This window comes from Oryzias melastigma, linkage group LG1 (genome assembly GCF_002922805.2).
Source record: "Oryzias melastigma strain HK-1 linkage group LG1, ASM292280v2, whole genome shotgun sequence".
In the NCBI taxonomy this organism is placed as follows: domain Eukaryota; kingdom Metazoa; phylum Chordata; class Actinopteri; order Beloniformes; family Adrianichthyidae; genus Oryzias; species Oryzias melastigma.
Window position 1 is genome coordinate 22,824,467 of NC_050512.1, and position 7,810 is coordinate 22,832,276.

The following is a 7,810-nucleotide window of genomic DNA, read 5'->3' on the forward strand; positions in this document are numbered from 1 at the left end:
AACAGGAATAAAGTAGGACAGGCTCCATTAATACCAGCTTTGATCATTGGAAGTGTCCTCATGTTCAACATAACAGGATGAAACCTTGTTTAAAAAGCTCTCCAGCTTCAGTAATTCTACAGGTTGTTTGTTTTACTGTTTGTTCCTCTGCAGCGTTTTATTAAGACAAGTCGTTCCCCGATTGCCAAACCAATCCTTCTTCCAAACTTATGTTCCCTGCTGGCCTGTTTCCACTCGCTTTTTTAGGGGGAAAAAGTGAACTTGACAGGTGTTGGAGACCCAAGCCAGAGATGTGGAGGGGAGGGGGCTCCTGTGAAGGTTACTAATGAGCTGGGGTTTTATCCTAGCTTTGTGCGCAATCAAACCCACTTTTAGCTAATGTATTTTAACACCTCTGACAAAGAACTAAGACCTGACTCAGCAAAGGCAAAAAGAGAATTAGAAAAAGGAAAAAAAAAAAAAAACGGCAGCATAGAAAGAAGTAGTGAAACTGAGCAACAGGAGGTCAAGAGCAGCTTTGTTATTTTAGGTGATGCCTTACAACACCATTTAAAACCTTTGTGCACACTGACTGTAAACTTCAGCTAAAAACTATAATTATCAACAAATAATGTGTCTCACTTTATTTTGATTGCAGAACTAAACTGACTTCTACACATGTGACAAAAGACGCAGAAAATTGGCTTAAAAATAAGGAAAATAACACTAATTTAAAAGAAGTAAATTACTAGAAAGCAGTAAAATATCCCTCAGTGCAGCAAGAAATATTCACTTCATGAGAACTGTTATAGTAAAATATTAAAATCCACAAACATGGAGTTCAAGCATTCAAAGGGGGAAAGTAAGCTAAAGAAATCTGACATAATTTCTAAAATTTGAACATATATCTCCCAATAAAAGTTTTGCTTTTTTTGCTAGTTCTAAGAAAACTGTTTGTATTTTTTAATTATGCACTTAATTGTTGTTCATTTTTATTACGGTGACAAAATAGTGTATTAACAAAATGACAATACAGTCTTCATAAAATCTAAAACTAGCACTTATTTTTAAACCTCAAGTCTATTTTTTTTTCCAAAATAATGAAAATAAATGCCAGTCTAACTTATCAACATCTATGGGAATTTATAATAGCATTTGAACCAAAAATTACAGTGCAATTTAAATGTTAAATCAAGTTTTTTTGCTGTCAATTGTTTGAAACAAAAGAATTTTGACCCTTTTTATGAATAATTTCCATATTTTTATATTTTAACTCTTAGTGAGACAAAAAATCTCAACTGTGCTGGTTTTAAGAAAAGCTGGGAAACATCTAGAGCAACTTTAAACCGGATTCAGTGTCTTGGATGTCTGAAAAAAAGACTTTGCAAGTAGTTTACAGCGTGCACAAAATGGGACATCACATGACTTAAATAAACTCAAAACAAGTAAGAAAAACTACAGAAAAAGAATCAAATCTTAATAAATTTTTACCATTCAGGAAAAGAGACCAAACAAACAATAACAAATGATTCCAATATTTTACCTAAAATTTCAGCTTTTACCAACTTAACTTAAAATATATTTATAATTGAAATAATTTAAAAACAATATTTTGATGTGCAGTTTTTCATATTTCCGGTTTTTTCAAAGAATCAGAATAACAACATTTCTCTTGTGCAGAAACTGAAGAAAAAATAGGAAAAAAATCACATAGAAACGTTTCCACACCAGCCTCAAAGTGGATTACTTCCTTTTCTTAATTGTTTGGTTTTGCCTTGTTTTTATAAAAATATTCATATTTTTTAAAAAATATTTTTTTTCCAATTTGAAGGCTTTCCCAGTCAATGCTTAAGTTTAGCACAACTCTATAATAATCATTTGTACTGGTTATTGCTGCACACTTCATCTATTTCTAGCGTGGAGAGATTACAGTGAAAAACAACCTCTCGCTGCTCCTGCGCTGAAAACCTCCCATCTGGGTGTGCAGCCGAGGACCACCCTGCTCGATTTTCTGCCCTCCATAAAACACCCTCGCTGTTTTTTTTTTTTTTTCTCTTCTTTTTTTTTCATTCAAACTTGAGCTTTTGATCCCATCTTGTAGCTGTGTTTGTTTGCTGTTTCAGTGAACGTACATCATGTTGCCGTTTGTTTACGATGAATCAGGAGCTCCTATGGAAACCCAAACACTCATCACTCTTGGTGGGTCAGCTGTCAGCTCGCTGGTGCTGATTAGCAGCACTGCAGAGAGGGATTTTAAATTAGAACTCCTTCTTAAACAATACAGTCAGATAAAATGGTCATTCGATATCTGATGCATTTTATGGAATTCACATTTTTTTTATTTTTTCATGACAAACAAAAAGATAATCCTCTTTGTCTCACTGCATGAAACAGTTTGTGTTTGCAGTGTTGTGTCACGTATGATCATTTTTCAAAATATTCTGCACATAAATTAATATAGATGTCACTCTAAAGGTTTAACAGAAGGAAATTTCATTTTTTTGGTGGTTAAGATGCAAAGTTGAGCCAAACTAAAACTTTTAGACATATTAACTTGAAAAAAGAAAAAAAATCAACTTAAAATAATGAAAATATTGATGCAAATGTTTGATTTGTTAAACAAAATCCAGCTTTCACCTCTCAATAAATTGTATTTGCATGCACATTTCAAGTCTTAGAGTAAATTGGGATCCAAAAAAGCCAACGTTTATGTAAAAATGTGCCAAAAAAACATCGTGAACCTGCATCTGAAACTAATCTGCAACACAATTCCCTGTTATTCACAACTTGTAGCACACATAGTGGCGGTGGTGGTGGTGGGGAGGGAGGGGGTCATGCCATAGTCGTCTGTGCAAGCTCAGAGCAGTTCTCTTTGAACTGTAATCCTCCAAAGATCCAGACAAACAAGTGGAACACTCAAGAACCACACAAAGCATGGGTTGCACTTCAAAAACAGTAAGAAGATGAGAGTGGAAAGCAGCACGCACATGTATGCAGCCTTTCATAAAGTCCAATATGTATTTACATGTGGAGGCCAGATTTGTTTGGGGTCACACAAATCAAATCTGAGTGAGGATGGATGGAGGATGGGACGACATCGAATGTGAGAGCGAAAGGCAACATTTTACAGTCTTTGGACTGTTTTCAGACACGAAAAACTTCTGAATCTTTATGAATTTCCTGTTTGATTCTGAAGCTGTTGTGCTGCTTTCTGCTCTTCCTTTTCACAGTTTCAGTTACTAATTGCCACACATGCTTTAGATTCACCTCCCAGAGTCTGTCTAATGCTATCCAGTTTCCTCTGTTGGTGCCAGATCCTCGTCGCTTCCTCTTTGTCAGCTTCGTCTTTGTTTTCTCTCAGTTTGTTTAGTTCTTTTTTGGACTTCCTGCTTATCCAGCAACTTTAGCTTTTTTTTTTTAGATTAGAGTTTGTGCCTTTATTGTTCTTTAACAAGCACCAAACAGTTTGTGTTAATTTTGAGGAATTTGCCATTTGAACCTGCAGGGTGTTTCTGTGCCGGGAACAGGTGAGAGTTGTTGACTGTGACAGAGAGAGGAAAAAAGAAATGCAGGAAAAGCTGCAGGGGATGAGGAAGTAACCTCCAACACATTGACAGTACATAGAGAACTGGACTAAATGACCCCTCCCACCTGGAGTTTCAAACAGGAAGTACACGCTGGCTCCAAGAACTCAAAATCAAGTAGACTTCAATAGAAAAATAAACAGCTATTATTCAGTAATTTCTTTTTAGAATAACTATATTTTAACATGCTCTTGTGAACCATATTTTTTATATAATATTTTTTCTTTATTTTAAAGGTTTGTGGTCTAAGGTGGAACGTTCAAAACATTTGAGCTCACTTTCAGGTGGAAGGGGTTGAGGACTTTAAAAAAGCTCACTCCTGATTAGTGAGAGTGGTTGCCATGGAAACGATGCCTTAGCAACTTAGACCAATCACTGCTTCGCAAAAAAAAAAAAAAAAGAAAAGAAAAAAGGTTGTTTTGTTGGATCTGAAAGTAAGCCATTTTGAATGAATGATATCACACTAACTTGGTCCAGTTCTCATATACAGTCGGTCCCACAGCAGTACAGCCTTAGATTGATGATGTGACATGTTCATCAATATACAATATATTTAAATATAATATATAACGCATAATTCTTTAGCAAAAAACAAATTTAGAAAATGACTTAAACCTTAAATGTTTTTTAGATGAAATCCACAACAGATGAAAAAAAATAATTGCACTTGCATTTTTTATAAGATAAGGATAGGGTAGTATGAAATTTGAAATGTTGATTTCAAAAGCATTTGCTCACAACATTATTAGCTTACAATGCAAAAATATTGATACAAGTGTTCAGGAAAAAAAGCACCTTATTTAACCATTATCTCAAATATGATACTCTCATTTTTAATATGGTCTAACTTTATCATAAATAATTAATTATTGACAAATTTTGCATTATTTCAATACAACAAGTACCCTAGTCATTAAAAAAAAAAAATTTTCTTGTTTTGAACAATTAGCTAAACTTTGCCAAAAGTGTTGTTGAGATTTCACGGAGGCAGCCATTTTGAAAAAGCACTTCTACTGCCCCTAGTGGACTGATAATGAACTACAGGGCAGAAAACATGGAACAAGTTGCATAAAATGAGCTTTAAAAGGAAAGTTTGGATAATTCTAATAAGATAGGGGTCTCAGAAAAAACAATTACAAATGGTTATTTAGGGTTAAAGTTATAAAACAATAGAACAAATAAATCATCTGCAAACATGTTTTCTGTAACTTTCTGTAAGTTTGCTGTCGAAATCAGTGATGCTGAAACAAAGTTAATCAAACAAATCTTTGAACCAGTAAAGGTTGTGTTACAGACTGATATTTTCACTGTGATCAGGAGTTTTCTTGGTGTCGGAAAGACTGGCTGAAAACACCCACACTAGCCCACACACACTCCTCACTAAATTCAGAGTTTTTAAAGCAATCCAGGCCCAGCATTTTCAAAAGTTTATTGCCTTTAACATAATCAGGAGAGTAAATTCCACCACACCACTATGAAACAACAAATAGCTATTACAGCAACAAGTGGGCTACAACCTAACTGCAGCCAATTATCTACCAAAATAAATTTTACTAGCTCCAGGTAAAAAGCCTGGCCACTGACGGAGCAGACGTATTTGTTTTCCCATGCTTGCTTGTTTATTGTGTCTTGATGGAGTATGAAAGTGAGGTCAGCCGAGCCTCTGCGGAGAATCAGATTGTACAAAAACATGATCGTCTGCTCTATTCAAAGTTCTGTGGCCGAATAAGTATTGTTTTTCTGTCATTTTCGAGGGTACGTTTATGTCATGCTGTGTACGAGCTGCACGTTAATCCTGTTAAACTTTATTAATTTGGCCCGAGCTTTCATCCAGAGTTTAAAGGGCTGCAGAGAGGGCTCAGCTATTGTTCACTTTGCAAACAGCTGTAAACCACACACAGACCTGCATACACATGCTGAACCAATCAGGAATGAAGCAAGACATCCAAGAACACAAAAATCAAAAAGGTAGATGGAAAGAGAAGGAAAAATGAGCTTTAAAGGCAATGCAAAGTGAAGACTGCATAGAAAAAGGTTAACTAATAATAAAAAGGGGACATTAGACAAAAAAATCTAAAAATAGTTTACACCTATTGATGCAAATATGCATCAATAGGTGGCTGGAAATAAATTCAGGGATAAGGAGGTAAATAAATATAAAATTAAAGAATAATACTATATTCTAGTACACCAAGTGTTCTGATTGTACAAATATTGTTTTTAAAACTCTGTTCTTTTGTCACAAAATAATGTCATTGCAAGATGTTTTAATTGTTCTTTGCTTAAACAGTAAATCCTACATAAAAAATAAAATTTACTTTAAAAAAGAAAAAAATGAATTATTCCCTTTCCTTTTTAAAAAAATATGATTAAAGACTCACTCTGATGAAAAAAAAAGTGTGTTTTTAACATGTTCTTGTGGCATGTTTCTGGTGATGGAGGACATATAATACAAAAAAAATAGGCTAAAATTGCATTTCTGAGTATTTCTTTTATTAAAAATAAACATGAATCAGGAGGAAACAAAAAAAATGCAGTTTGAAAAATAAATTTTTTGTGATATAGAAAACTCACTTGGCGGGCCACAAACTCATTGTTCTGCTGTCTCAGCACTGGGGTGGGGAGGGGGTGGTCCAGAGGTGAATTTTTAACAAACTCTTGCTGCTCTGCAGAAACTATGTCCAAGAAGATTATATTTTTTTCCTCATTTTGGCTAAAAACTGCATAATCACAATTAAAAGAACATTGGGAACTCTTTGGAAATAGTATAAAAGATGATCAGAGTGCAAAAAACAGTTTGCAGAGAGATTATGTATTTTATATTTTTCAATAGACTATATTTACACTATTAAATTATGTGGATTAGAAACTTATAAGGATAAACTATGATGAAAATTGTGTTTTTAACATGTTTTTGTGGTATTTTTCTCATGATAGAGGACATATATGAAGAAACAAATTGAATTTTAAGTTTTTTTTTTTTTATTTAAATCAATGTAAATCAGGAGCAGATCAAAAAATGTCATTAGAAAAAGTTTGTAGGTGTGACTTAAAACTTTAACAGCAAGCTCCCAGCACCACTCCATCCTGATGCATCCAGTTGTAGATGACTAGATCCATGTACTGTACATTCATTTTTCCACGTTCCAGTTGTCATCTGTCTCAAAACTGTACGACTGGGTAGCTCATAACTTGCTTATCATTTTTGTAGTATGGCTAATAGAGAAAGTGTAAACGAAGGGATGATGGGAAGTCAGAGCAGGCTAACTCCTATTGAGAAGCAGATTTCTGATGAACTCCTGTTGAGAAACTATGTCCTAGAAAATGGCACAGGGGTTTTAATTAAAAACATCATAATCATAATTAAAGAGACCACTGGGAACGCTTTTAAAATAGATTTAAAAAATTAAATGGAGTTGGACTTTAAAGAACTGAAAATTGGAGTTTGCAACCCTTCAAAATAAAAATGTACAAAAACAGAAAGCAGAGTTCCAAGCACTATTATTGCTTGAGAGGACTAAAAAGACCACATTCAGAACCGATCTTCCTCGGCCCGCTCTGTCTCTGAACGTGTTTTGACAGCTGGTGATCAGCCATCTAAGTCTGCATCATGGCAGGTTCCTCCAGGAGCAGAGGAAGAGATGAAAACAGAGCAAGTGGACGTGTAATGTATACAAGCAGATGACAGACAGACTGAGCAAACAGAAAACTGGGAGTGAGAAGGAGAGGAAAGCTGCACTCATAAAGCAGGGGTCCCGGTAACAAAAGAGTCTTTTTCACTGCCTTCTCTGTTTCATAAACCACCTCTGGATGCTGAGCAGCACATCTGGTGTGCAGATGTTTATCTCTTCTCCATCTCCCATTTTCTCTTCATCCTTCCTTTTTCTTTTCCTCCGGGCAGCCTTGGTGTTAATCCTTCTCTCCTCCGCTTGGCTTAGACCACCCACACGCAGAGCAGCGCAGTGCAGCCCACCAGCCGACAACGTGTGTGTTTGAGGCCGAGCGTTGCATTAATTACAGCTTCATCTGGACAAAAGGAGATCTGTGCTTACATTTCACAGAGACATTTCAAAAACTGAAAAGAAGGGCCATATACATCAAAAAGTTATACTTTCATTTATTTATTTTTTTTACTTTTATATTTGTTCACATGGAAATAATAGAAAATATACCTCTGACGCTGTGTTTTTGAGGGTTACAGAAATTAAAGTGATTTATTTTAAAGTAAACTAGAAAAATTGCATTTC

The 7,810-nt window shown here is 35.0% G+C and overlaps 1 long non-coding RNA gene across 1 annotated transcript in view; it reads right to left on the bottom strand.

The window, feature by feature from the left end:
* Positions 1-6,534: 6,534 nt before the first annotated feature.
* Positions 6,535-7,810, bottom strand: part of LOC118599076 — a 16,084-nt gene continuing 14,808 nt past the window's right edge. Inside the window, exon 2 of the long non-coding RNA XR_004948359.1 lies at positions 6,535-7,589. This is a non-coding gene — a long non-coding RNA (uncharacterized LOC118599076). The remainder of the gene's footprint in view (positions 7,590-7,810) is intronic.